The following is a 22,070-nucleotide window of genomic DNA, read 5'->3' on the forward strand; positions in this document are numbered from 1 at the left end:
TGCCACAACCACCATGGCTGTGGCATTACAGTGAGTGGCAGACAATCCCTGCATGATTGGTGCTCTAAATAGCACCAGACATGCAGGACACGCTTTTGGTGCACGAACAGTTATCGAACATAACCTCGAACAGCCGAATTTTTTGCAAATCGTTCGGGTTCGTCGAACAACTCGAACACCGCCCAAAACAGCTCGAATTTGAGATTGGCGAACAGTTCTAGTCGAACACCGCTCATCTCTAGTTGGTATGCTTTTCAATTTTCATTGCACTTTTCATCTATTGGATAAATGGAATTAAAAAGAGCACAGCAAAGATGCCCCCTGGACCTATCCCTCTGCCTGTCATTGGAAATCTCAACCTGGTGGACCTGGAAAGGCCCCACGAATCTCTGATGCAGGTAGGACACTGTACTTACTGTATAGTCAGTGAGGTTGCAACAGTATTTAGCTGGGAGCAAAGGAACTGGGAGTGGTTGCTGAATGATACAGGTATAAATGGATTCGTGGTGGGCATTAAAGGTCTGGAGGTCTTGTCCTTTGCTGCATTATACACAAACCCTTGATGTGAATGGGCACTGTGTAACACTTCATTTCCTCTGTGGTGGCAAGGGAGAGAGATTGAACACCTACTGTCAGATTTCCCTGAAATAATAGATGATCCCTGGAGTCGCCTGCAGGTGGACACTTTGTGATCAACCTACTGTCAAGGGACCATCTAATAAAATAGGGATTGTTCAAAGTCAAGAACCTCTTGAAGAGCCGTAGACTTGTCATTTTGCTGGAGATGCATGCAACCATGTTCCGCTTTCATAGTTTTTAATGTGTTAATTTCCTAAGTTAGTGCCTCTGTCTTTTAATGAAACGATAGAAGAATAAACAATAGATTAATGAAAATACCATAGCATTTAATATATAGCCAAATATTATTCCAATACCATTTCCAAGAGCTTTAATCACTTCATTTGAAAACTTTGGCCAATATTATATTATGGGGATGATTGTCTCGCTTGGTGTTATAACAGTTTCCAATATCTCGGGGAGCATTTCTACCAAATATTACAATGGCTGTAGAGATTTATGTCCATTGAAGCAGATGAACATTAGTAAAGTTGGACATTGCTGTTGGACTTTCCTTGGAATTAATAGTTGATCAGAAAAGCTAAATATGCTGTGGTCAATTGATCACTGCACCAGATTATTTTGGGTCAGCATCCTCTTCATTAATGTTCATTGTTGGGATCAGGGTTTTGTTTAGTTCTTTTTCATGACACTTTGCAAAAAACATGTTTATTAGTTCCTAGTAGTGATGGGCGAGCACTAAAATGCTCGGGTGCTCAATGCTCGGGTCGAGCACTTTGGAATACTCGGGAGCTCGACGCAAGCAACGAGCCCAATGTAAGTCTATGGGAAACTCGAGCATTTTTCAGGCGGCTCCCCCTGGCGGTCTGCAGAGGGCCTAAAAATTGCCCAAATCGAAGGGAACAGTGCTCAAATGGCATGGGAACAGCATGGGGAAGACCCCTGGAAGCATTTCTGACTCCCAGGTCACTGCTGTGAACAACATTGTCAGAGGTATTACGCCACTTTTACGGACTCACAATAAAACATACAAAAACGAAACCAAAATGGATTTTCCTGGGAAATATGTTAATGAACATCCTTTCCAGAGTAATGACTTGTATATAAAGCAAAATAAATTACCAAAAACAAAAATACTCCTACACACCTTGGGCTATGTTCACACTTAGCGTTTTTGATGCGTTTTTGCACTTTTGCATTGCTTTCAACCGTGACAAATGCATTTACCAGGAAATGTCATGTCAACATTTTACAACCTTATATGGCCATGTGGTGTGTGAGATATCATCAGACACATCGTGTTTCATTTATGAAGGAGGGACTCTGAAAGTCACAAAGCCTATTTTTATAGGGCCATCAGGTGGCCTTTACTATTCTTAAAGGGCCAGCAGTCGGCCCTCACAATTCTTAGAGAGCCATCAGCCAGCTATGCAAAATTTGGAAGCACCCCAAAACCAGTTTGAAAATTTGGACGCACCCCAATACCCCTTTGAAGAGACTTAGAGGAGAGCCTTCTGAAAACAATGTTACCATTATTAGGAAGTAGGTCTCCCATTGTGTTTGCCTATACAGTGAATGCAAGGGTTGCCAAACATTTGGAGGCACTCCAATTCCCCTTGGAAGAGACGTTGAGGAGGGCCTCATAAAAAATGTTCCCGTTAGAAAGAAGCGGGTCTCCTATACTTATAATGCCCATGCACTAAGTGTATGGGCTGACAAATATGTACCCCTGGGGGATATACATGAACATACTGTATAAACATTTTTTTTTACGAGCATCATAAACACCCTTTAAAAAAATTATGTGGGTGTTGCATCACAGACCACAGTCACCCTTGTGATATGATGGTGGAGGATGGGGATGAGGAGAAGGAAGAGGACAAGAGCAAGTAGCCAAAATCAGGAAGCGTATACCCACGTGTGGGTGTGAAGAGGTGCAGGGGAATACACCTCCCAAAAAAGACACTAGATTTGAGTTTATGTTATGCTGCTATCATTCAGTGTCATTGAGAAGTCTGGCCCAATCCAGCCCTTGTTCATTTTTATAAGAGTCATTATTATAAGAGCATTTTCAGTTGACAGGTGGATGCGCTTATCAGTTATAATTCCACCAGCGGCACTAAAAACCCGCTCTGATAAAACGCTAGCGGCAGGGCAGGCCAGGACCTCCAATGTGTAGATAGCCAGTTCATTCCACTTATCCAGCTTGGATACCCAATAATTATAAGGCACAAAGGAATCACAGAGGACGTTGGTATGGTCGGCAAGGTACTCCCTCAGCATCTTCTGAAACTTTGCACTCCTTGTAAGAGTACCCCGCGCCTCAGGGCCTGTGCGATGGGAGGGGCTGAGAAAATTCTCCCAGAACTTTGACAGTTTTCCCCTGCCTCTCCTGGATTGAAGTTGTATCTCTCTTGTCTGTACTCCTTGGTTGTCCAACGAGCTGTGACCTCTGCCGCCAGCGTTATCAGATGGGAATTTTTTTTAATAGTTCCCCAACAAGGGCCTTCTGGTACTGCCCCATTTTTGTAGACCTGTCCATCTCAGGAATAAGAGATATAAAGTTCTCCTTGTAGTGTGGGTCTAGAAGTGTTACCAACCAATAATGACTGTCACACAAAATTTTGAGAATGCGAGGGTCATGGGAAAGGCAGCGTAACAGAAACTCAGCAAATGTGTGCCAGACTGCCAACAGGCAAGGCTTACATGTCCTCATCAAGAGAACGACTGACCATGCTCTCCTCCTCCTCTCTGTTCTCAGGTCATCCACGCTGAGCAGACGGTATGACAGTTGTGCAGGTAGTACCATCTATAGCGCATGAAACTAGCTCCTGTTCTTCCTCCTCCTCTTCCTCATTGTCACCCAATCCACATTGGGATGAGAGGAGGCTGGGCTGTGTGTAATCACCCTGTATGGTTCCTTGCTCCATCTCATCGTGCTCCGCCTGCAATGCATCCTCTTTGATTGTGAGCAGAGAGAGTTTCAGAAGACAGAGAAGCGGGATGGTGACGCTAATTATGGCGTCATCGCCGCTCACCATCTTGGTGGAGTCCTCAAAGTTTTGGAGGATGCTACATATGTCTGACATCCATGTCCACTCCTGAGGTTTTATGTGTGGAGTCTGAACTGAATACCGACGGCCTTGTTGATACTTAACAACTGCCCTCTTCAAATCACAAATCCTTCCCAACATCTGCAGTGTAGACTTCCAGCACGTGGGGACATCACACACCAGTCTGTGAGCCGGAAGCAGCAAATGCTGCTGAAATATGGCAAGGGTGGCGGAAGCTCTAGGTGACTTTCTAAAATGGGAGCAAAGGCGGCGTACTTTAGCAAGTGTGGCACCCCAGGGGTCTGGTTGCCACAGTGGTAGAAATACCATGTCTGAGAGCGAGCATGGGTTTTTCTGGTCAGGAGCACATTTGCATGCAACGCCTCCTGCCCCAGTCCAGGGAGGGGAGGAACCTGCCCTTTATAAACTGGATCTGGAGCGGGGTTAGGGAGTTAGTTCCAGAGGAAGGGACAGAGCAGCAGCAAGGAGCTCTGTAGGAGCCAGGAGCTGAAGACCAGGGACTGAGCTCGTCCTGGCAGAAAGACGCAGAGAACCGGACACTGGAGTCCGAGGCTGTGAGGATATTCACATCCAGCAGCAGAAACCACCTGGCAGGGGATTTCAGGTCCTCTGGCCATAGAAAGCCCGGAGGCTCAGTCACAAGCAAGGGACCGGCACCGCCATCGAGGAGCGGAAGGAACCAAAGGCCCCAAGTCACCAGCCATACGGGTGAGCACCACACGGTACACTCAGGGACGTGGGCTACTACACGACTACAGCAGGGTAGTCAGGAAGAGTGCAGTCATACGGGAAGGCCTATACCTCCACCTGGCCAGGGGGACTCCTGTTCGCTCACAGACTGACCAGGCCTCTAATGTTAGCCAGTACTCCTGGCAGGGCCTTCTTCATTATCAACAGTAAAGACCCTGAACTGCACGGACTCTGAGTCATTTCTGCTGCACCCACGTACCACAACCCTCACCATCTATAGATGCTGCCCTGAGGCTATACTCCTACTGTGGGGAGTTATGCTGCCCTCTGCTGTGCACACAACATCAGCCTCAGTGGTCTGCCCTGCAGTGGCGGTTCTCAGTGACCGCAATCCACAGGTGGCGTAGTCGGACATTTAAACATTACAAAACCAAAGAAACAGATCCGCCACTGGCTTGACCACCCTGAGCCACGGGACCGGGTCGCTGCCACGGAGACTACAACCCCCAGCATTACACAGAGACCCGGCTCCGGGTATTCCCCTACACACACGGCCCAGGGGGCGCGTCACAAGCAGATTCCGCAGCTCCGGGTAGGATTTAAGAAACCCCTGAACCACGAGGTTAAGCACATGGGCCAGGCATGGTATGTGTGTGAGCTCGCCTCACCTTAGAGCCGCCACCAGGTTAAGGCCATTGTCACACACAACCATGCCTGGCTGTAGGTTCAGTGTTGTGAGCTACAGATCTGCCTGCTCTTTCAGAGCTGTCCACAACTCTTCAGCATTGTTCAATTTGTCACCTAAGCATATTAGCTTCAGCACAGCCTGTTGCCTCTTGGCCGAGGCAGTGCTGCATTGCTTCCAGCTTGTGACTGATGTGGTCATTTCGGAGATGGAGGCTGAAGAGGAGGAGGAGGATGAGGAGGATGAGATGCAGGAGCTGTAGACTGTGGGGGCAACCCTTATTGACCTAGGGCCCGCAATCCTTGGCGTCGGGAGGACGTGTTCCGTCCCAAGGTCCGACTGGGTCCCGGCACACAAGCACGTGTCCACATGTCCGTGGTTAGGTGGACTTTCCCGGTAACTGCGTTGTTGAGGGCACGGCTAATGTTTTGGGACATGTGCTTTTGTAATGCGGGGACGCCATACCGGGAGAAATAGTGGTGGCTGGGGACAGAGTACCAAGGGACGGCCACCACCATCAGGTTGCGGAATGCTTCCATCTCCATGAGGATAAAAGGCAACATTTCGAGCGCAAGCAGTTGTGAAATGTGGGAACTTAGTAGTGTGGCCTGTGGGGCGTTGGCTGTGTATTTGTGCTTGCGTTCCCAGTACTGGGGTATGGACAACTGAACACTGCGCTGGGACAAGGATGTGGACGTCCTTCCTAATGCTGCTACTTGAGAGTGCGCAACCAAGGGTGCAGGGCAGGAGGCATCTTTGCATGCACCATGGACAGTGGATTGGCTTGCATGCACAACAGTGGAAGAAGCAGCGGTGCCACCCGCAGACACTGTTCCTGAACTCTGGGGTTCGGCCCACAAAGTCGGGTGCTTTGCTGCCATGTGCCTGATCATGCTGGTAGTGGTCAGGCTGCTAGTTTTGCCACCCCTGCTGATGCTGGCCTGGCAGATGGTGCAAATGGCCTTTTTGGGGTTATCGGCAGAGTCTTTAAAAAACAACCAGACTCGGGAAGACCTAACAGTTGTACTGGCAACTTCCTTCATGTTGGTGTTACAGGGAATGGTTGCCTGCTTTCTGTCTGCGGCCACCACACTGCTTCTTCCTGCCTGTTGGGGTGTCCTGCCTCCCTCCTCCTGTGTGCTGCTGTCCTTGCTCTGCATGTTCTCCTGCCAGGTTAGGTCAGTTACTATATCATCTACCACCTCGTCTTCCACTTCCGCACCCTGGTCCTCCTCCTGACTTTCTGGCAAATATGTCTCATCATCGTCCACCTCTTGTCACACTTTCCACACCGTCGCCTTCGTGTGACCGTGGCTGCTCAAATATTTGGGCATTGCTACATGTGATCTCCTCTTGCCCCGCTTCAAATAGACTGGTCGAGATCTATAAATGGAAAAGTGAACCGCTCTTCAGAGTGTCCAAGTGTGGGATCAGTTGTCTCCAGGCACTTGTCATGGTGGGAGGAAGGAGGATCAGGGTGAGGAATATGCAGTCCAGACTCACGTCTACTGAGACTTGACCGTGTGGAAGACAGGGTGGTTGTAGTGGTGGTGACAAAGTGACTGGAAGCCTTATCCGCTATCCAACCAACAACCTTTTGACACTGCTCTGGATTCAATAGTGGTGTGCTGCGGTCCCCTAGGAATTGGGACAGGAAGGTCGGGTGAGAAGATGTGGGTGTTTGTTGTGGCACAATTTCAGCTTGCCCACGGCCTCGGCCTCTGCATGCACCATCACCATCACGTCCAGTTCCCCGTCCCTTGCCACGCACCTTGCCCATTTTAAATGGAGGACAATATCTTCCACGCTCACTACAAATGGCTGAATTTGCAGCGAAGGTATATGTTATCCGTGTGACAGAGAAACCACAGTTTTAAATACCTGGCCTGTAGGTAACTACTTTGAACAGCAAACCGGTGTCAAAAATTTTGCTGACACACTGAAAAAATATTTGAATGGAGGCCAAAAATGGCAGTATTTTCAGCGCAATTATATTATATGTGTTTTCCGTGTGACTGACAAACCACAGTTTTAAATAAAAAGGTTGAAGAAACCAGCTTCCAAAAGTGCAAATATTTATTGAAGCAAATCCACGCAGTTTAAAAATTTCCAAATTACATCGGGGAATCTCACATGGAAAAAACGCAATGCGTTTCGAACACAGAGCTGTGTTCTTTGTCAAAGCTAACATGCATATGACACTCTATAGTATTATATCCAATAACAACCAATCAGATCGATATGCTTGGTCACATGAGAGTGTGAATAGGGTGCATAATTAGTGTGAGCCAATCACATAAAATGGAAAAAACAATAAAACCATTATGGAGAGAAAGAACAAAAAAAGAGATAAAATTCATTTTAACATAGAATGTTACATGAAATAAATAAAATAAACTGACAGAAACATGAAGTAGAATCAATAATGAAACATGATTTCACGGCGTGCATTGAGTCCGTCTGGGAAATGGGATCCAAGGTTGTAAATCCAGAATGCTTCTCTGGTGAGTAAACGGTGTCTGGAATCTCCTCCTCGATGTGCAGGTTTAACCCTCTCTATACCAATGACCTGTAGAGAACTGCACGATCTCTGGTGAAATTGAATAAAATGCCTAGAGGCATGTGAAATATTACGGTTGGTACTAGAAAGAGAAGATATATCAGTTAAATGTTCTGAAATGCGAACTTTAAGATTTCTTGTTGTGCAACCCACATATATAAGATCACAAATTTTGCATAGAATTATATAAACCACATTCGTGCTGTTACAATTTATGTGTCCTTTGATTTTGAAAGTTTCTGTGTGGTTATAATTGAAAAATTCTTTAGTAGCTGATGTATATTTGCATGTCCGACATCTATTTTGGCCGCACTTATAGAAACCAGAGTAATTTAGCCAAGTATTACTTTTTAAATTATTAGAGGAGAAAAAAGACGGTGAAACGATGTTGCCAATAGTGACACCTCTCCTTGCTACTACAGAGCAATTGGATTGTAAAATTTTAGATAAAGTTGCATCCTCATACAAAATGGATATGTGTTTGAAAAAAATAGATTTGATTATATTAAACTGAGGGCTATACTGCAATGACAGGACTATATTTTTTCAGATGATATCGAGAGGCGTGTCAATGGGTGCTAAACACTCTCCATCATACCTGTGGGTGAATTTACACGTGTTGCAAGGAACTGCAATGATGAAAACACTCTATCTACAGAACTTACACATACATGGTCCAAACTTTCAGAAAGGGGGTATCCTAGATGGACCCTGAGTAGAGCCAAACATAAAATAAAACACAAGAGACACCAAAATTTGGGACCACGTATTGTTCACAATAATTCTAATAGACTAGTCCTGTCATTGCAGTATAGCCCTCAGTTTAATATAATCAAATCTATTTTTTTCAAACACATATCCATTTTGTATGAGGATGCAACTTTATCTAAAATTTTACAATCCAATTGCTCTGTAGTAGCAAGGAGAGGTGTCACTATTGGCAACATCGTTTCACCGTCTTTTTTCTCCTCTAATAATTTAAAAAGTAATACTTGGCTAAATTACTCTGGTTTCTATAAGTGCGGCCAAAATAGATGTCGGACATGCAAATATACATCAGCTACTAAAGAATTTTTCAATTATAACCACACAGAAACTTTCAAAATCAAAGGACACATAAATTGTAACAGCACGAATGTGGTTTATATAATTCTATGCAAAATTTGTGATCTTATATATGTGGGTTGCACAACAAGAAATCTTAAAGTTCGCATTTCAGAACATTTAACTGATATATCTTCTCTTTCTAGTACCAACCGTAATATTTCACATGCCTCTAGGCATTTTATTCAATTTCACCAGAGATCGTGCAGTTCTCTACAGGTCATTGGTATAGAGAGGGTTAAACCTGCACATCGAGGAGGAGATTCCAGACACCGTTTACTCACCAGAGAAGCATTCTGGATTTACAACCTTGGATCCCGTTTCCCAGACAGACTCAATGCACGCCGTGAAATCATAGAATCATAGAATGGTAGAGTTGGAAGGGACCTCCTGGATCATCTGGTCCAACCCCCTGCTCAAAGCAGGATTCACTAGATCATCTCAGACAGATGTCTGTCCAGCCTCTGTTTGAAGATGTCCATTGAAGGGGAACTCACCACCTCTCGTGGCAGCCTGTTCCACTTATTGATCACCCTAACTGTCAAAAAGTTTTTTCTAATATCTAATCCGTGTCTCCTCCCATTTAGTTTCATCCCATTGCTTCTAGTCTTTCCTTGTGCAAATGAGAATAAAGATGATCCTTCTACAATGTGACAGCCCTTGACATATTTGTAGACAGCTATTAAGTCTCCTCTCAGTCTTCTTTTTTGCAAGCTAAACATTCCCAAATCCTGCAACCGTTCCTCATAGGACATGATTTGCAGACCAGTCACCATTCTGGTCGCTCTTCTCTGAACTTGCTCCAGTTTGTCTATGTCTTTTTTAAAATGTGGTGCCCAAAACTGTACACAGTATTCCAGATGAGGTCTGACCAAAGAGGAGTAAAGACCGATAATGACTTCACGTGATCTAGACTGTATGCTTCTGTTAATACATCCCAGAATTGTATTTGCCTTTTTTGCTGCTGCATCACACTGTTGACTCATGTTCAGTCTATGATCTATTAGTATACCTAAGTCTTTTTCACATGTACTGTTGCTTAGCTCTATTCCTCCCATTCTGTATATGCTTTTTTCATTTTTATTGCCCAGATGTAGTACTTTGCATTTTTCCCTGTTAAAAACCATTCTGTTAGTTGCTGCCCACTGCTCCAGTTTATTTAGGTCTTTTTGAATCCTCTCTCTCTCTTCTCTAGTATTAGCTATCCCTCCTAGCTTTGTGTCATCAGCAAATTTAATCAGTTTACCCTCAATTCCTTCATCTAAATCATTGATAAAGATGTTGAACAATACAGGTCCCAGGACGGAGCCCTGTGGTACCCCACTTGAGACATTCATCCAGCTGGATGTGAAGCCATTTACAACCACCCTTTGAGTCCGATCACTAAGCCAGTTATGAATCCACCTAACAGTTGCCTGGTCCATGCCTGGTCATGTTTCATTATTGATTCTACTTCATGTTTCTGTCAGTTTATTTTATTTATTTCATGTAACATTCTATGTTAAAATGAATTTTATCTCTTTTTTTGTTCTTTCTCTCCATAATGGTTTTATTGTTTTTTCCATTTTATGTGATTGGCTCACACTAATTATGCACCCTATTCACACTCTCATGTGACCAAGCATATCGATCTGATTGGTTGTTATTGGATATAATACTATAGAGTGTCATATGCATGTTAGCTTTGACAAAGAACACAGCTCTGTGTTCGAAACGCATTGCGTTTTTTCCATGTGAGATTCCCGATGTAATTTGGAAATTTTTAAACTGCGTGGATTTGCTTCAATAAATATTTGCACTTTTGGAAGCTGGTTTCTTCAACCTTTTTTTTTCATGCAAACACGTGAGGCCACACGTACCCGTGCTTCCTTCCAAAGCCTACAGCAATCAGGTGAGCTGAATCTACTTTCCTCTTTTTTCACAGTTTTAAATACCTGGCCTGTAGGTAACTATTTTGAACAGCAAACCGGTGTCAGAAACTTTGCTGACACACTGAAAAAAAATTAGAATGGAGGCCAGAAATGGCAGTATTTTCAGTGCAATTATATGTGATCCGTGTGATGGACAAACCACAGTTTTAAATAGCTGAAATTTAAGCGCTGTAATATGGGAAGGACCTGGCTGTATTCTGCAGTGCCAACAAGCAAATGGCGCAGAAAAACGGTGTTCTCTGGATTGCTTTTTAAGCAAATAATGAGGACTAAGATGCAAAAATAATTATTCCTGGCCCCTGAGACCTGGGCCTTTGTCTTGAAATGTCTAACAGCACAGAAGGCAGAATTGCAATGGAGCCTCTTGTGCTATATGCACTGTCGTCTGCTATATACACTGCCTGCCTGATATCTCTGCATATGGATTAGTCCTCAGAAGGACTGTTTGTTGAGATGGATATGTGTAATGTACTTGTTTTCTCCCTACACTACCTAATACACAACCAAATCTCTCCCTAGCTCAGCAGAACCTCTCCCTACACTGCCTGATTGCGGAGTAGACTGACGAGCACAGTGGCACCAGGTCTGATATAGACCTGATGACGCTGTGCAGCCAGCCAATCACTGTAGTGCCACAACCAACATGGCTGCGGCATTACAGTGAGTGGCAGGCAATCCCTGCATGTTGATTGGTGCTCTGAAGAGCGCCGAACATGCAGGGAGGGGACCCGAGCATCTCACAAGTACTCGGCGAGCTCTGAGTACTTGCGTGTATGCTCGCTCATCACTAGTTCCTAGTAGTTGTGGGAAAATCATTTGTAAAGATGGCGGAGCTTGATAGGCAGGAACGTAAAGCTCCTGCCCAAGTGAGCACACAGAACGGAGTATGGACACATTAGAAAGTAATAGGCTCTCTATTATATCCATACTCCTTTTTGTGTACTCTAATGAGCAAAAGCTGTGCACTCCTGCCTCCCACACTGCACACTTCTCTGCCATGTTTTGAGCACTCGGTGAGGGTCTCAGGACCTGGGCTCCCAATGTAAAGTGTCCACAAAACATAAAAAATGCATAAAAGTTATGATATTCTCTAAATAGTTGATAATCAGGATCCCTGTTTATAGTTATGACCCCAACTGAACTTCAAAGAAATTGAACTAAACTCAAAACTCAATAAATGTGCTAATTCATCACGGGCTGCTGAACAGAGTTTCATCAGATACAGTTTTGAAATCTCCTCAATGAAGTTTGTTTTGGACTGTATCAATGAATAAATATGTAAGTGGGTCAACAGTTGTGGTGTCTTTGTCCTTAAACATGACTTCCACGATGATGCAATTATGGACATAGCAGGGTAAATTTACAACTTACTCAGTATGAGTGTAGTACTTACAGTCTGAGAGCTGAATGGATACAACACAATATGTAGTCACAACTTGTAATAACTACATTTCACAACTGAGGCGGTAATGTTGGTGGTTACATTTTGAAATTGAGGCAGAAAGTTTGGTGGTTGCAGAGTAATAACACAGGGCCCCCTAGCGCAAGGCGACAGAGAGTTGGGAGAGCAATCTTGCATGGTATATCTAGGGTGCCAACCTCTGTGGGCAGGTAGGGCTATTGAGAGGGCATTGTTTTACCTATCCAGTTCTGTAGTTCACTTGGCACAATATTGGATATTAAAACCACTTGGGCCATTATATACTTGTATGATTTGGGAACTTCAATGATATTTTTAGTTTAAATTGTGAAAAATAAAGGTTATTTTTTATTTGGGGAAGGGGAGATGGAATTCTTTTGATTAGTAAGATGCTGTCTTTTCTCTCATTTCTCCTAGTGCAGGCCACAATTTCTCACCACTATCTTAACTCCTAGAGACTCCCAGTTCAGATGACAACTCACTTCCAGCCACAGTCTCTCAAACTGTCTTAGAATATAGGACCATTTAGTGTTTAGGACAGGAACTGAGGCGCTAAGCTTGGTGATTACACTTTGAAATTGAGACAGAGAGCTTAGGGGTTTCAGAATAATATGTATGTTTTTTTTCTCTCTAACATCAGAACACCGGCAGACTACCCAGGGGATCCAGGCAACTGTTACAGCATGCCTTGCACCATCCTATCTATGCAGGGCGCAACTGCTTCTAGAGACACACACTATCTCTTTGCTCAGGTCTCCTGGTGCAGGCCACAGTTTTTCACTGCTAGCTCAGGTCTTAGAAGACTTCTAGTTCAGGTCACAACTCACCTCCAGCCACAGTTCTTCAAACTGTCTCTAACTATAGTACCGCTTAGCGTCCAGGCCATGGCTCCTCTCTTACTGTTGCGACAGCCGTAGCCATTTCAAGGCAGGCGGACTGATGCATTCAATTTCCTAAGGTCACCATCGAGCTTCTAAGTCCAGGTTCCATCTTTAAGTCGGGGCATTACTCCTGTTAGCTTAGATCCTTAAAATACTAGCTATTTCCAACTCTTGCCTTTCAGGCTTAATTTTTTTAGCTTTTACGATCAGGTCTTTAGGCCTCTTGTTCCCTAACTTTACTGCTAAAGCAACATCCATCTTCCCAGTGGATGGACATGGAACAAGGAGACTGAACAGGATTTTACAGGTGAACAACTATCTACGTAGATGGTGCCGTCAGCAACATTTTGGGTTTCTTGACCATGGAGTGAATTACGTGTATGATGGACTCATTGTGTCATGATACTGTTCTGATCTATCACTGTTCCCCAGGTTACTTCTGATGGTGAAGATGCTGGGGCCACATACCTTGCTATACTGCTAAATCAGCCCTTATGTGTCCCCTCCCCCACCCAGGGAAGTAGCGAGGAGTAGTGTATGTAAATACACAAACCAGACAAACAATGAAAAGTCATACAGGGATAAAAGAAAATACCAAACAAGCTGAACTTATGATGAAAACCCCGAAGAATGGGGACTTAGCAGTAGACTCATGACAATGGTTATTTACCGCAAGTTCAGCTACAGGTAAATAAGTAACCCAATCTTCCTGATTCTCAGACACAAAACACCTATGGTAAGTCTCAAGATTCTGGTTAACGCGTTTAGTTTGCCCATTAAACTGTGGATGAAAAGCTAAGAAAATGACAGATGGATCCCTAATAGAGTTCAAAATCTCATTCCAAAACTTGGAAATAAATTGCACACCCCGGTCACAAACAACAGGATCCCATGTATCCTTATGATTTATTTGATGAAAATTTGCGTCAAGGTCTTGGCATTGGGTAATGCGGATAGCGCAAGAAAATGAGACATCTTGCTGAGCCTGTCCACCACTACCAAAATAACTATAACCTGCAGGTACTGGTAAATCAGTAATGAAATCTACTGATAAATAAGTCCAAGGTCTACTGGGAATATTATGTTTGAGTCCCTGCGTCTGCATAATTTATGGCTACAATACAGCCTCAACACATGTGAGGATTGCCTAACAAACAGGCAATCCCTGTAAGTGTTGAGGCTGTGTAATAGCCATAAATCATGCAGATGCAGGGACTGGAACATAATATACAAGGACACCGAAGATACTCGGAAAGCACCAGAGTGTGCTTGGTTAAAGAGTTAAACGAGCACACTTGCTCATCACTAATCCGCACCCATTGCTCCTCTGTACCAGAGGAGTGAGGTCGCCAATTTAAACTAATAATTTACAGGCTTCCCTGAAAACAACAAACGTACCACGCCCCTCCCCTAGAGAATCTGTCAGGCAAAGCAACTTTGGGCTCCACCAGGGGTTGTTCAGGAGTCATAGTCCCCAAATCGGACGTGTTTGGTTGCTGCAAAACAACAGAGCAAATACCTGCCACCTCTAGACTTAGCTGTTGCAGTTGCACAGCCAGAGAAGAAATAGGATCTATGATGGATCAAAAAATAGTATGGGCCAGTGTTACTGTCACAATACTGTTGTCTAACAACTCAGGACCAGGGGCTCCTATCCCGTCCCTAACGCTAAGGGTGCCCTATTTATAACTTTTCCCCAGGTTACTCCTGATGGTGAAGATGCTGGGGCCACGTACCTTGCTATACTCCTAAATCAACCCTTATTTTCCTCATCCCTCACCCAGGGAAGTGTTGAGGAACAATGTATGTAAATAGACAAACCAGACAGACAAGGAAAGGACGTACAGGGATAAATGAAAATACCAAACATACAAAATATGCACTCATAGATAACAGAGGGAAAACACCGAAGGAATTAGGAAGGACAACAAAAATAGAAAAGGATGGGACAATGCACACAGCCAAAACTCCAAGCAGCAGTCACAGAACAACTCTCCTTTAAACACCTCTACCAAACACCGAATCCTCCACTCCTTTACCAGACTGTACAAGATTTAACACTAGCAATTCAGATTGTCAGAGCAGATACTATACAGGAGAGGGGAGTGGCTGATTCTGCACAGCTGAGAACAGAGACTCCAAGCTGAGCAGTTTAACTTGTGAACTGCTGAAAAAAAACAGCACCATTTAAGAAGAGGGAGAAGTGCTTCTATTCAATGCCGGAGTACATGAATTCAGATCCTGCGGTCTTCTGACTCCTCTCTGTTGTGGTAAACGCATTGACACCTTGCTAGGAATGGGTTGCATCTTGCGAAAACAAAAAACCACATATTTGTTAAATGCCTTACTACACTCATCAGGAGAGCTTTAAACTATAACAATATGGGATGTGAAATATACGACTAGGAAAAACTATACAGCTAATGAATTCTGTTGAGAACCCTGCTATTAGAAGTTGACAACTTTAACTTTCAAAAGACAGAAGAGAGAACAAGCGGATCTGCCAACTTGGACCTAATTCTTATCTTCAGGGAGGAAATGGTTGAGTAAGTAAAGTGACTAATGTAACATGCAGAAGTAGTGCTGTTGCTTTAAAAGCATTCAGCAACTATTAGAAGTAACACAAGCACAGGAAGTGTTGTGCTCCAGAAACATCCAGCAACTAGAGGGGTTAACACAGTCACAGGAGAAGGGGAGTGTTTTAGCAGAGCCCCATGGATATTATGGGGAAGTTGTCTACTGTCTGTCTGGAGCCGAAGAGAAAGGTGGTGTGTGTGTTCTGTATCTCACAGAAGCGCCCCTGCAACTGAAAAGGATTCAAGTCAGGAATGAAGCTAAACACAGGTCATGTAGAGTTTCTGAACTAGCAGTGCAGAGTATTGTCAGGCAGAAAGATAAGGACTGGAAGAAATGGTGTCACACGGATCATCTCCCTCAGCAAACCCTCCCCCTTCCATCTCACTGTGCTGTAAGGAATGCTGTATTCATTAATGTGCCTTTGCATTAGAACTGTGCTGTCCTGTACTACTGGGTAGACTGTGAACTGCTGTGCTGCTAAGGAAACTGTACTGTTTGTGACTGGAGCCTGTTGCTCATACAACTTAACTTGCACTGGCTGTGGGGCTTCTTATTAAATGCTACTGTTCTACCGTTTATGAGGACTTTTGTTGAGTGTGTCTGGTCAGCAAGTGAAACAACCTACGTGTCTGTGCCTGAGGGTCAATACCCCTGTGTGCCTGAGAGAAGCTGCAGCATGTGGTGTATGGTTGCCCTGAGTAACGGTTCCCCCAGGATTCCAAAGAATTCATGTAACCTGTCGCGCCCCTATGTGAACCTAGCGGGGTGCGTGTATCACTAGGAATTTAGGAGGCAGAAATCATGAGGAGGAATACCTGCAAGGACTTAGACTTTAAAGTTGGACTTCAGAAAAGCAGATTTTAATGAACACAGAAAGAGGGTAGAAAAGGTCCAATGACTCAATGTGCTAAAGGACAGAAATGTCCAAGAAGGATGGGAGATTTTGCTAAATTAAATTCTCACTGCACAATTAGTAACAATCCTGAAAAGAAGGAAGAATCGGAAGCATTTAAAGAACTAGGATGGATGAACACAGAACTCAAACATTTGCTAAAAAGGAAAAAAGAAATGTATATCAAATGGAACGAGGGAGGAATACCTAAAGAAGAATATTATAGAAATCCCGCAATGTATGTCCGCTATTTCATCCTTCTCTGCTAGATGTCCAAAACTTAACATGGACAAAACAGAATTCATCATCTTTCCATCATCTCATTCATTTACCCCACCCTACCTATTTATCAATGTCAATGGCTGTTCACTCTCCCCAGTTCCACAAGCTCGCTTCCTTGGGGTAACCCTGGACTCTGATCTCTCCTTCAAACCACATATCCAAGCCCTTTCCATGTTCTGCCGACTCCAACTCAAAATATCTCCCGGATCCGCACATTCCTCAAGCACGAATTTGCAAAAACACTAGTGCATGCCCTCATCATCTCCCGCCTAGACTACTGCAACCTCCTGCTCTGTGGCCTCCCTTCCAACACTCTTGCACCCTTCCAATCTATCCTAAACTCTGCTGCCCGACTAATCCATCTGTCCTCCCGCTATTCCTCGGCCTCTCCTCTCTGTCAATCCCTTCATTGGCTCCCCATTGTCCATAGACTCCAGTTCAAAACCCTAACCATGGCATATAAAGCCATCCACAACCTGTCCCCTCCATACATCTGTGACTAGTCTCCTGGTACTTACCTGCATGCAACCTCCGATCCTCACAATCAATATCTCCTTCTCTACTCCGCTCTTATCTCCTCTTCCCACAATCATATACAAGATTTCCACTGTGCATCCCCCCTACTCTGGAACTCTCTACCCCAGCATATCAGGCTCTCGCCTACTGTGGAAACATTCAAAAGGAACCTGAAGGCCCACCTCTTCCGACAAGCGAAAATGCTGCAGTACCCATCGTTCCACCATACCGCTGCTTGACCGGCTCTGCCCTCACCTACTGTATCTTCACCCATTCCTTGTAGACTGTGAGCCCTCGCGGGCAGGGTCCTCGCTCCTCATGTACCAGTCGCCGTCATGTTTTATTCAAGATTATTGTAATTGTTCTTGTATGTACAGTGAAGGAAATAAGTATTTAATCCCTTACTGTTTTTGTAAGTTTGCTCACTGACAAAGACATGAACAGTATAATTTTAAGGGTACGTAATTTTAACATTGAGAGATAGAATATCAAAAAAAAAATCAAGAAAATCACATTGTATAAATTAGATACATTTTTTTGCATTTTGCAGTGAGAAATAAGTATTTGATCCCTCTGGCACACAACGCTTAATACTTGGTGGCAAAACCCTTGTTGGCAAGCACAGCAATCAGACTTTTTTGTAGTTGATGATGAGGTTTGCGCACATGTCAGGAGGAATTTTGGTCCACTCCTCTTTGCAGATCATCTCTAAATCATTAAGATTTTGAGGCTGTCGCTTGGCAACTTGGATCTTCAACTCCCTCCATAAGTTTTCTATGGGATTAAGGTCTGGAGACTGGCTAGGCCACTCTATGACCTTACTGTGCTTCTTTTTGAGCTACTCCTTTGTTGCCTTGGCTGTATGTTTTGGGTCATTGTCTTGCTGGAAGACCCAGCCATGACCCATCTTCAATGCTCTTACTGAGGGAAGGAGGTTGTTGACCAAAATCTCGCGATACATGACCCCATCCATCTTCTCTTCAGTACAGTGCAGTTGTCATGTTCCCTTTGCAGAAAAGCACCCCCAAAGTATAATGTTTCCCCCACCATGCTTCACGGTTGGGACGATGTTCTTAGGGTTGTACTCATCCTTCTTCTTCCTTCAAACACGGCGAGTTGCGTGCCAAAGAGCAACATTTTTATTTCATCTGACCACCGCACCTTCTCCCAATAACTCACAGAATCATCCAGGTGTTCATTGGCAAACTTCAGACAGGCCTGCACATGTGCCTTCTTGAGCAGAGGGATGTTGTGGGCACTGCAGGATTTTAAACCTTTAAGGCGTAATGTGTTACCAATGGTTTTCTTGGTGACTGTGGTCCCAGCTGCCTTGAGATCATTAACAAGTTCCCCCCCGTGTAGTTTTAGGCTGATCTCTCATCTTCCTTATGATCAAGGATACCCCACGATGTGAGATTTTGCATGGGGCCCCAGATCGATGTCAATTGACAGTCATTTTTTATTTCTTCCATTTTCTTACTATTGCACCAACATTTGTCTACTTCTCACTCAGCATCTTACTTATGATTTTGTAGCTCATTCCAGCTTTGTGCAGGTCTATGATCTTGTCGCTGACATCCTTAGAAAGCTCTTTGTTCTTGGCCATGTTGTAGAGGTTAGAGTCTGACTGATTAATTGAGTCTGTGGACAGGAGTCTTTTATACAGGTGACTATGTAAGACAGCTGTCTTTAATGCAGGTAACGAGTTGATTAGGAGCGTCTAACTGGTGTGTAGGAGCCAGAACTCATAATGGTTTATAGGGGATCAAATTCTTATATAATTAACTTTAACTTAAATAATAATAATAATAATAATAATAATAATGATAATAATAATAATTATGCTGTCTGCAAGGAATGCAGGGAAAGTGTTAGAAAAGCTAAAGCTAATAATGAAGTGAGGCTTGCAAGGGAGACCAAAAGTAATAAAAAAGTATTTTGGGGGTATGTCAAAACCAAATGAAAAGTCAAAGATGTTTTAGGACTTTTACAGAATAAAAAGGTTGAAGTGGTCAAAAATGATGTTGAAAAGGCTGAACTTTTAAATTCCTATTTTGCATCTGTGTTTTCTAAGAAAATAAATGTAACATCAAGTGATCCTCACTGTGCTATCACTGTGCTATCGAAGGAATAAAATAAACCACACTATCTGTAAACAGAGAGATGGTGAGGGAACACTTAGCTAATTTAAATTCATGTAAATCCCCTGGTCCAGATGAATTACATTCTAGGGTACTGAAAGAGATAGCAGATGAAATTGCAGAACCATTAGCCAGAATCTTTAAAAATTCCTGGAGAACAGGAGATATCCTAGTAATTTGGAGAAGGGCAAATATTGTCCCTATCTTCAAATAAGGAAAGAAGATGGAGCCAGGAAATTACAGGCCTGTTAGCCTTACTTCTATCCCATGGAAAGATCTTTGAACAAATTATTAATCATCATGTATTAAACTTACGTACTTGGATAAGCATACAATAATTAACCAGCCAGCATGGGTTTGTAGCAAACAATTCATGACAGACTAATCTAATTTCTTTTATAATGGAATCACTGACTGGGTGGATCAGGGAAATGCGGTAGATGTAGTATATCTCGACTTCAGCAAGGCATTTGATAAAGTATCCAATGCTATCCTCATTGAAAAACAGACCAAGTCTGAGATTGACAAGGCTACAGTTAGGTGAATTCATAACTGGCTCGGTGATTGTATTCAAAGAGTAGAGTAATAAATGGTTGGAGCAGACTGCAAAGTATGTCCTATGAGAAACATTTAAAGGATTTAGGAATGTTTATCTTTCAAAAAGAAGGCTAAGTGGAGACTTAATAGCTGTCTACAAATATCTGAAGGGATGTCACAGTGAAGAGGTATTATCCTTATTCTCATTTGCACATGGAAACACGAAAAGCAGTGGAATGAAACTGACAGGAAGAAAATACAGATTAGATATTGGAAAAAACTTTTTGACAGTGAGGGTGATCAGTGAGTGGAACAGGCGTCCACGAGAGGTGGTGAGTTTTCCATCAATGGAAGTCTTCAAACAGAGGCTGGACAGACATCTGTCTGAGATGGTTTAGTGAATACTGCATTGAGCAGGGGGTTGGACACGATGACCTATGATTCTGATTCTATGATACCTTGATCATGTCAAGATTTTTGCATATTTCCCCAGCTTTATGGTCTCAGCAGCAACTGTGGCTTGTTGGAAGTTTATCTTTATTAGCTCTGTTTGAGTTACATTGTGGTTTGAAAATACGATTTTTGTCCTTACAGAAGTACTATTCAAATTCATGTTTTATATAACTAAAAAATTATTATATTTTGCAGCTCTCTGAGAAGTATGGCGAAATATTTACTTTGCATTTTGGACCAAAGAAAATGGTGATACTTGCTGGATATAAGATTATAAAAGAGGCACTTGTTACGCGAGCGGAGGATTTTGGAGAACGGGCGATTACTCCAATCTTGAGTGTTCTCTCTAATGAACATGGTATTCATAAAACTATAATATTGTGCATTCTATGAATTGTAAAATCCACAATGGTGACCTCCTGTTAGGGGAGCAGAATACTTTAAAGTCTAGTAACTAGTGATGAGCGAGCATGCTCGCCACTGCTCGTACTCTCCCGAGCATCTCAGTACTCGAGATGCTCGGAGCTCGCCGAGTGCTTGCGCGATGCTCGGGCGGGAGCTCGGGTCCCCATCCTGCATGTCTGGCGCAATTTAGACCACCAATCATGCAGGGATTGTCTGCCACTCACTGTAATGACACAGCCATGGTGCAACAGATGGAGGAAAAAAGAAGGGGGAAGGGGGGCCTAGTGGTGTCACCCCTACGCGCGTTTCGGCAGGCCATCTGTTGCACCACTGGTATTTGCAAATTTGGGTAATTATTGGCTATTCATTTTTGATATTTTGCCTTTTACTTCCCATATGCTCTACTTGCTCTCTCCTTCTTTTTGCATACTCTTAGGTATCTGGGAATTGTCCCTTATTGATGCTATTATCTATATATGCCTTTGTGGTGCTACTAATACATACCTCTGATTGCTGTTAATATTGGGTTATTGTGTCCCCCCCCCGGGGGGGAGGGAGGGGGAGAGAGGGAGGGGGTGTCTCTTGGTGTCCTTGGTTTTTTAATCACATATGTGGCACTTTGTGCCTTTAAGCTCTTTCATGTATTACTTTTTTGACTTGTGTATTTAATAAAATTATATATTTTTTCTATTCTCATTTGGGGCCTTGTTGTCGCTTTTCTTTTTCTCTCATTTTTTCATGCCTATATATTCTGCCTGCCTGATGTTTAATTGAGCACTGTTCCCATCGATTTGGGCAATTTTTGACCATCTGCAGACCGCCCGGGGGGAGCCGCCAGAAAAATGCTCGAGTTTCCCATAGACTTACATTGGGCTCGTTGCTCGGGTCGAGAACCCGAGTATTCCAATGTGCTCGACCCCAGCTTCGAGCACCCGAGCATTTTAGTGCTCGCTCATCACTACTAGAGATGAGCGTTGTTCTACTCGAACTGTTCGCCAATCTCAAATTCGAGCTGTTTTGGGCGGTGTTCGAGCCGTTCGGCGAACACGAACAATTTGAGAAAAATTCGGCTGTTCGAGGTTATGTTCGATAACTGTTCGTGCACCAAAATCATAACTGGATTTTTTCTCAGTAATGATGAAAATTAATGTTAATACGCAGTTTGAGTGTACAGCGGGGTGGGGGGAGGGGCAGGGGATGGATCTCTGCAGGAACAATGAAGATCTCCATTTTTTTTTCTCTTTCCCGCATTTGCAGTGGGGAGGTGCAATCTGTCAGCCTATCAGCAGCGCACACACGGAGCGAAGTGCTTTTTTTCACACAAGCAAGGGCATGTGTCATTG

The 22,070-nt window shown here is 43.6% G+C and overlaps 1 pseudogene; it reads left to right on the forward strand.

Moving 5' to 3' along the window:
- Window positions 1-22,070, forward strand: part of LOC141161350 (cytochrome P450 2K4-like) — a 110,092-nt pseudogene that overhangs the window by 16,886 nt on the left and 71,136 nt on the right.

Source organism: Phyllobates terribilis, unplaced genomic scaffold, assembly GCF_046119375.1.
Source record: "Phyllobates terribilis strain yellow unplaced genomic scaffold, ASM4611937v1 Scaffold_9__5_contigs__length_417890890, whole genome shotgun sequence".
Classification (NCBI taxonomy): Eukaryota; Metazoa; Chordata; class Amphibia; order Anura; family Dendrobatidae; genus Phyllobates; species Phyllobates terribilis.